The sequence below is a fragment of the Olea europaea genome, unplaced genomic scaffold (genome assembly GCF_002742605.1).
Source record: "Olea europaea var. sylvestris unplaced genomic scaffold, O_europaea_v1 scaffold806, whole genome shotgun sequence".
NCBI classification, from domain to species: domain Eukaryota; kingdom Viridiplantae; phylum Streptophyta; class Magnoliopsida; order Lamiales; family Oleaceae; genus Olea; species Olea europaea.
In genome coordinates this window covers 301,706-310,813 of record NW_019266496.1, presented here as the reverse complement: position 1 = coordinate 310,813, position 9,108 = coordinate 301,706, and the positions used below count along the sequence as shown (strand labels likewise).

General features: G+C 37.3%; 1 pseudogene; it reads left to right on the top strand.

Annotated features, from left to right (window-relative positions):
- On the top strand, window positions 1–7,910 carry LOC111391568 (annotated as a pseudogene).
- The last annotated feature ends 1,198 nt before the right edge of the window (window positions 7,911–9,108 follow it).

The following is a 9,108-nucleotide window of genomic DNA, read 5'->3' as shown; positions in this document are numbered from 1 at the left end:
ATGAACTTAAATGCAGTAACTATTGGAACAATTAATTCATGCATCTGCTATGACTGGGGAACCTAATAGGTCGACGAGGCCCAAGTTGGAGGATAACCAGAATCATGTATGGCCCTAGTTCTCTCCTACTTGGACCCGACGGAGATTACGAAGCTAGCACGGATCAACACGGGCTTTCTGGACTGCCGCCTACGCAGATTTCATCTAGGTCCCCAAATTGCCCTCCAACTACACTTTATTTCAAGCAAACTACCTGATCAAGGCCTGATTACCATGGATAAAAATGACATATATGCCAGGCTTTGTAGACCTAACCCTTTTGACGGTAGCACAAAGGTTTGCTTGTTCAAATTCTTATTTTTTCCCTTTCTGGTCCCGGATTATGAAATTGATTCTTCTTTTTTCTTTTGTTGGGAATAGAAAGTTTGTATTGATAAGAGAGCATGAAGCACATGTTTGTCAATTTCTTCAAAGGCCATGATAATTACGAGTATAGATGATCGGAGGTATTGGAATCACATTCAAACGAATAAATTCATGTGGGTATTTTAAACACACGCCTCTTTGTGTTGTTGTTGTTAAGATCTTCCTCTTGCTGCTCAAGATGATTTCCGGGCTCAGTTAACCTTTAAACACCGAATCAACACCAAAAAACCGAAGGTACCTGACCGCCGCCGCTCCTTTCTACCTATGGTTGCTTTGCTTCCTTTTGCTTGTTGTTTGCTCACTCACAAAGGATGAATACCACACAGGTAAGGGTCACAAAGACACAAGCAAGAGGTAGAGAAGATCAATCAATAGGATGCACGAAGAAGAAGGTAGCCTCTCTCTCTCTCTCTCGGGTTCTTTCAAAACGGGACAATTAGAAGGCAAGAGAGTTGCTAATATATATAGTAAACCAATGACAAATAATAAGGTAAGTTATACATATGATAAGTAGGCTCGACTAGGGTTATGGCCCAATAGCACACCAACAAGCCACAAAGGTTTATTAGCCATCCAATAGGTAAAACAACGTTAAGTCGGGTCATCCATTATTCGGTGTTGATTTATCGTTCAGTCATTCATGTCGACTGATAAAACTGGTTTACATCATCGCCCGAGAGATCATTTGACAACATGATGTCTAACAACCTCCACCTTGGTGTCAAAGGACCTTCAAAGAGAAAATATTTTCCATTAGTGACACCTCTAACAGAAAACCGATAAAATTGAAAATCATTTACCTGTACCGATGTTTAGAAGCTCCTTGCAACTTCTAAACTTTACCAGTGGTAGCACTTTCGTGCCCATATCCGAAGGGTTATATTGTGTGTGAATTTTTTCAAGTCTTACTACTTCTTGTGATATTATATCCCTAATGAAGTGTAGCCTAACATCGATATGTTTAGTGCGTTCGTGAAAAATAGGATTCTTACACAGGTGTATGGATGACTGACTATCAGAATACACAACCACATATTCATTCAAGACACTTAGTTCATGAAGTAGATCTCTAAGCCATAGAGCCTCTTTAATTGCTTCAGTGGTGGTTATATATTCTGACTCTGTAGTGGATAGTGTAACTATGTGTTGTAACTGTGATTTCCAACTAATACACGAATTTGATAAGGTGAATACGTAAGAGGAAGTTGATTTCCTACCATCCCTATCTCCTGTATAGTCAGCATCTACAAAACCCTTTAATTTCACGCCTTCCTTATTAGCACTAAATTTTAGACCTACGTCACTTGTACCCTTCAAATATCTTAAAAGCCACTTTAATGCTTCCCAATGTTCAGGACCTGGATTAGACATGTACCTATTGAGAGTACTAACAGCGAATCCTAAGTCCGGTTTAGTGCAAACCATCAAATACATTATGAAACCAATCACATTTGAGTATGAAATTTTACTCATATATTCCACTTCACGTTCTTTGCAGAGAGCTTGTTCTTTAGATAGAACAAAATGGTTTGCAAGAGGTAACGTGACAGGTTTGCAGTCACTCATATTAAACCTTTTCAACACCTTTGATATGTATGGAGACTGATGCAAGAATACGATGGAATTTGACCTTTTTCGTTCTATTTCCATGCCTAGAATCCTTTTAGCCTTTCCTAGGTCTTTCATGTCAAATTCTCCACTAAGATTTGCTTTTATATTGTTTATCCACTTAGGAGATGATCCAACTAAACGCATGTCGTCCACATAGAGCAACAAGAACAAATAATTGTTATCAGTCTCGTTGTGTTGAAAGTATAGGCAGTGATCGAATTTACTTCTTTAAAATCCTATAGTGAGTACAAAGGAATCAAACCTCTTGTACCACTGTCTAGGTGATTGATTTAGACCGTATAGGGATCTTTTCAGAAAACACACATAATCAGGTTTTAACTTGTCTTTAAAACTTTTTGGTTGATTCATAAATATTTGTTCATCAAGCTCTCCATGTAAAAAAACGGTTTTTACATCGAGTTATTCAAGTTCCCAGTCAAAGAGCGCAACCAATGCGAGCATGACCCTAATAGTAGTGTACTTGACAATTGGTGAGAAAATCTTGTTATAATCAACACCTTCTTTCTGTGTGTAACCCTTCGCTACTAATCTAGCCTTAAATCTTAAAGGTTCTGTACTACTAGTACCTTTCTTAACCTTAAAGACCCACTTGCAATGAACGATTGATTTATTCTTAGGTCTCGGTACTAACTCCCAAGTTTGATTCTTTTCTAAAGAGTTCATCTCTTCTTTCATAGCCTTAAGCCACTCCTTAGATTGACCACTATTCATAGCCTCTTCAAAAGTTTCCGGCTCCCTAATAACTAGTTCTTCGTAACTAGCGTATGCAAAATCCAATTCAGATTCAAACCCGAACCTCCTAGGTTCTCTCATTTGTCTTCTCTCTCTATCTCTAACTAAATTATAGTTAGCTAATGGATTTTCTTCCCCAGGATGCTCTTCTATCACTACTTTATTTTCCTCTTCAGGTTCTTGGACCTGAATCTCGAAGTACTAGGTACTGATGTGTTAAATTTTCCTAACTCCACCTTAAACCAATTTCTTTCTTCACCTGATTCAGTTTCACTTATAGGTTCGATTTCGTTCCTTAGACAATGCATCTCACTCTCATTAAATGTGACATCCCTACTCACGATGATCTTAACTCCTTTTTGGCTTTTATCCCATAACCTATAGCCCTTAACCCCTTCGAGATATCCTAGAAAGACATACTTCCTGGCTCTAGGTTCTAATTTTCCCTCACTTTGATGAGAGAAGGCAGCACAGCCAAACGCTTTAAGCATTGAGTAGTCACCCAATTTTTCAGACCATTTCTCATGTGGAGTATCACCATTTAATGTAGCCGATGGAGTCAAATTTATCAGATAACAGGCAGTTACAACGGCTTCACCCCAAAATGACTTAGGAACCCCAGAACTTAACATCACGCAGTGCACTTTATCTAGTATGATCATGTTCATTCTTTCTGCTACCCCGTTTTGCTAGGGAGTATAGGGAACCATTTTTGTGCCTTGTTATTCCACTTTCTTTACACATCCTATCGAATTCAGCATTACAGAATTCTAGGCCGTTATCTGTCCTTAAAAATTTGATCCTTTTACTAGTTTGGTTTTCCATTTGTTTCTTCCAATTGTTAAATTTATGGAAGGTTTCAGTTTTGTCTTTCAATAGATAGACCCACACTTTCCTGGTGTAGTCGTCTATGATAGATAGGAAATACCTCGGGTGGGATTACTAGCAGGACCCCACAGATCAGAATGCACATATTCAAGCATGCTTTTAGCCTTATGCATACTAGTGGAGAACGACACTCTATGATGCTTTCCGAGCACACAGTGATTACAGAACGATAGGTCAGACACACAGTCATTATCAAATGTACCTTTTTCATTAAGTAGCTTAAGTCCTTTAATGCCTATGTGTGCAAACCTACTATGTCACGTATGTGTGTGATCGATTTTGGCGGAAGAAATAGAGGAGTTTAATCCTCTAATCATTTCCCCAGTAGTGATGTAAATATCGTTTTTCTTGATTCCCTTAATAGAGATTAATGCACCCTTCATCATTTTAAACATACCGTTTCCAATTTTACCGGTGAAGTTGTATTTCTCAAGTCTTCCTACTGAAATCAAGTTCCTAGATAATTCAGGAATATATCTAACTTCCTTTAACATGTACACAAAACCCGTGTTAAATTTTATCTTTATATCTCCAATTCCAGCAATTGTATAAGCAATGTTATCACACAGAACTACTTGCCCATCATTAGATTCTTGCAAGTTTTCAAACCAGTTCTTTTCAGACGTCACATGAAAAGGCGCACCAGAATCTAATATCCATTCATACATGTGAGAATTAGTAGTTAGATTCAATTCAGTAGTGTATGTGACTGGACTAGTGATCACATAGACTTCACCATTTTCGGTATCGGAGGTAGAGGATAACCCATTTACCTCATCTCTTTCCTTAACCTTTTGTTTTCCCCCTTCTTTATGGCAGTCTTTTATAAAATGCCCCGTGCCTCCACAGCCATAGCATTTTCTAGCCTTAGTTCTAGACTTTGCCCTAGGTCTATCATTCCCCTTCTTTTTCCAACTATTACTACTTGATTCGCCACTACTTTGGTATCCATCATGACTGGCTTGCCTAAATTGAGTTCTATCCCACATCATATGCAACTTTCCACTCCTCCTATCTTTTTTTCAGCCCTCGTTTCTATCTCTTTACTCCTAAGAGAATCTACGACAATTTCAGGTGTTAACGTGTCCCTACCATACTTAATGACATTCTTAACTTCTTTATAAGAGTCCGGGATTGAAATGAGCAAGATAATAGCCTTATAGGTCTCAGACACGGTTTCGTCACAATTGACAATATTTTGCACCAATTTGTTAAATACATCTAAATTGTCGTCGAGATCCTTTGAAGGATCCATCTTAAAGCTGAAGAATCGTTCGAGTAGGTAGAGTTTATTCGGTGTAGATTTAAGCAAGTATAAGTCTTCTAGTCTTTTCCAAAGTTCTTTGGTGGTTTTTAGTTTTCCCACTTTTCTTAAGACAACGTCAGACAAGTTTAATATTATTGAGGTATAGACAAGCTCATCGGCTTTTGAGATGTCAGGTGCAAAATTGCCTTCGATGGCTTTTGACACCTTTTGTTGGACTAATATGTCTCTCATCTTTCGTTACCAGATAGAGAATTCCCCTTTACCGTTAAATATTCCCAAATCAAAATTATGTGTTGTCATTGGTTAACAAACTAATTAAACCACACGAAGTAGTATTGGGAAGCGTGATAAGGTAATATCTTGTTAATTCTTAGCAAAAGTAACAATGAACCTAAACGCTACGTCCACCAAGAAATACCAAGCACTTAAATCAAAAGAACAAGCACTCAATTAACGCAAGTAATCCTAGTTCTAGCACAAGCAATGGTTACCCCTTCACGGTAATCCCAAAACCTAACGATCACCCCACACGATGATCTTGCTATTGCTGAATTTAAATGGATTAAGCTAATTTATCAGAGTGGACCTACATGAGTCCGTAGAGTGGAGAAAAATGAGCTTGTTGTTCAATTTCAGTCGGCGTCGCACCAGGGGCAAAATCGTCCAACTTTTTCTGTGTAACCTGAAACACAAGACAAAGTATATCAGCGCGTTCAGGAGATCGAAACAAGCAAGTTACCTGAAGATAGCTTCGCCGGAATGCCGCCCACGCGCCGCCTCACCAGGGGCACCTCGACCTGCTGGTAAAGGGTATGGCCTCCGTTTGTCCAACCGAGCTTTGGTCTGTGAGTAATTGAAGAATTTCAAATTCGGGTACAATGTTGAAAACGCGAAAATCAACCGATTTTGAGCCGATTTTTGCCAACCAAGCTCTGATACTAGATGTTAGGATCTTTCTCTTGCTGCTCAAGATGATTTTCGGGCTCAATTAACCTTTAAACACCAAATCAACACCAAAAAATCGAAGGTACCCGACCGCCGCCGCTCCTTTCTACCTATGGTTGCTTTGCTTCCTTTTGCTTGTTGTTTGCTCACTCACAAAGGATGAATACCACATAGGTAAGGGTCACAAAGACACAAGCAAGAGGTAGAGAAGATCAATCAGTAGGATGCACGAAGAAGAAGGCAGCCTCTCTCTCGGGTTCTTTCAAAACGGGACAATTAGAAGGCAAGAGAGTTACCAATATATATAGTAAACCAATGACAAACAATAAGGTAAGTTATACATATGGTAAGTGGGCTCGACTAGGGTTATGACCCAATAGCACACCAACAAGCTACAAAGGTTTATTAGCCATCCAATAGGTAAAATAACGTTAAGTCGGGTCATCCCATTATTCGGTGTTGATTTATCATTCAGTCATTCATGTCGACTGATAAAACTGGTTTACATTATCGCCCGGGAGGTCGTTTGACAACATGATGTCTAACAGTTGTTACACGTATAAATGCACAAATATTTGTCAGAAAGTGAATACATATGGAAAAAGATTTGTTTTTGTAATTGCTATAGGTTTCAATTTTTAGTTTCTCAAGCTTCCAAACATGAGGGATCAAAAGAAAATGGAAGAAAGAATCCCGAAACTAAAAACTTAAATAAAAATGATTTTGTGATTGAGTTTCTGTAATCGTGGTAAAAACGAGATGGGAAAATTAGTTCAAAAAAAAGTCATTTTAAGAGTCCAGAGATGGTAGTTGAATTATGGAGTTATTGTCCAAATCTAGGTTCAAAAGAAATAATTCTTTGTTCCATTGGGTGCGCTCCTATCAACCAATTTGATTCAGTAAACATGTTTTCACTTTATATGAGCAACATACACAACAATTCTTCTATTCAATTTTATTCAGTTTAACTTAGGCGCAATAGGTAAATCTTGCATAGAATACAATATTCACATTAAAAGATCTAGAACCTTTCCGTTCAACATATAGATGTTTAAAGAGCAAGAGATGAAAAGATTTATCCGAAGAGATGGGAATGGTGCAGAAGATAATGGTCTGCTAGCTCTAACACAACTCTGCCTCCACCCCTTCGATGCTCGCTAGTTCGTGGATTTGCTTAATATTTTAATAAAATTGATTAATTATAATTGACCTACATTGTTTTGAAGGAAAAAAGTGTGAATGTATTACTAGTTGTAAGTTTGATCTATGAGATTTTGATGTTATCTTATAAGCCAGCAATGAAATAGATTACGAAGTCAAATTCAATGAACATGGTTAAGCAAGTGTGGCTGGGACATTATCCTTTTGGTAAAACAATTTGGCCCATGAAAAGTTGCAACATTGATAAACAACGAGAGCCTATATATATATATATATAAAGTTTAGAGTTTTCAGAACCAAAATTATTGCCTGAGTTAGTTCATGCAATAACGTTAGGCTTATAGTTATTTTGGCCTAATGTATTCAGATCCTATTAATTTTGTTCGGTTTTTTTATGTGATGCTTTTGAATTTATTATTTAGCAATAGAGAATGAATTGAATGATTTCTTGTTACTTCTTATTATAGATTTAATACAATTGCATATCTTCAGCAGATTCGATGGCTTGAAGTATGTGGGGACCTTGAGTTCCAATTTTTCGACAGGGACATACAATTTGTTCTCCAAACTCAAGCTGGGAAGGGTTGGCAAGAGATTGGGTCGTTAGGTCTGTAATTCAGACAACTGGTGGGATATAAAACCTGTACAATTTCAATTGTCGACGTTGGATGGGCAGCATGCTATATCCCACCACATGTTGGACAATCTTGGAAAATGAGTACACTACCATGTGGGAGATTTTGTTGTCGATGATCCTAATACATCAACAAAGATCCAATATTCTTTGACTCGGATTGATTGTACTCATACCAAAGGTGGTTTATGTGTAGATTTGATTTTGATATGCCCGATAGCCTGAGAAGTTTAGGTAAAGAGTTATTTTCAGTAGGTGAACCTTATAAAAAATAGTAATTTGCTGGATGTTGAAGTGTCCAAGAATAGATTGCTACTCGGGGTCTGGGAGGTTTTGAAGTGTGGAGGCAGTCTGTGTTTTTGTTTGAACGGTTACTTGATATTTTCTAGTTTGAAGATTGGTGGTACCTAGATAATTCTTGTACATAATTCGAACAAAATGTTCAGAATGTATTTATTGCCTCGTTGATATGCTATTTTCATTTCTTTTGTACTCAATTTTCTGGTATTTATTTAGAATGCAATTGTGGGGGATGGATTGTTCTGAATCAATCCTCAACAAATGGAATTAAATTCTGAATTTATTTAATAATGGAAAAAATCCAGAAAATTGAAAAAAAGCATATTCTATGGCCTAAACGATGAAATTTGGTCAAAGAAAGTCGAACATCAGGGTAAAGCACTGAGTTTTGCTAATTAGACTATTTTCACTGGAAATTAATTAAAACTTCTCTGAAAATGGAAAATTTACTTCTTTTGACACCAATCCCACTTTTCCATGAAATCTTCTGCTTTCTATATTGCATTAGCTTCCAGCACCGATAATTATCGAGATGAAAGTGTAGTTAATACTTTGAATCCACGGGACAGATTTATTAGGAGAGCTTCATACTGGTCTCTAGTATAGGCTAAAAAGATCCTGATGTGCCAGAGATGTTATATATAAATTGAGAGATGGTATTTGGCTTGTCACATAGATTGACACAGTTTTTGAGATTAATTTTTATCTACTTTACCTTTCCTTGTTAATTCCTTCTACTTTTGTTCAATTTGTATGCATGCGTGTGTTTGTTACTAACAGAATATTGTGTTGCCTTTAACTTTTCTCCAGCTGAGCAAACCGTTACCCATATATTTAGCAAAATTTATAATATGTAAGAATACGAATAAGCCATCCTAATCCCCAAGGGAGATTGAAAGCAACCTCAAACATTTGCCAATGCAAAAAGCTAGCTGATGACATGTTTGGATGAAGAATGTCAGTAGTCATTTTGCATAGTTATTTGTATTTTCTCTTGAATCCTGTCTTTTATCTTCAAACCCTGGGGAGATGGTCGAATAATAACTACGTGGAATGAAATACGTTGGATTTTATAGGAAATCAAAAGATACATAATTCTAGTTCAAGAGAAGGTTGATACATT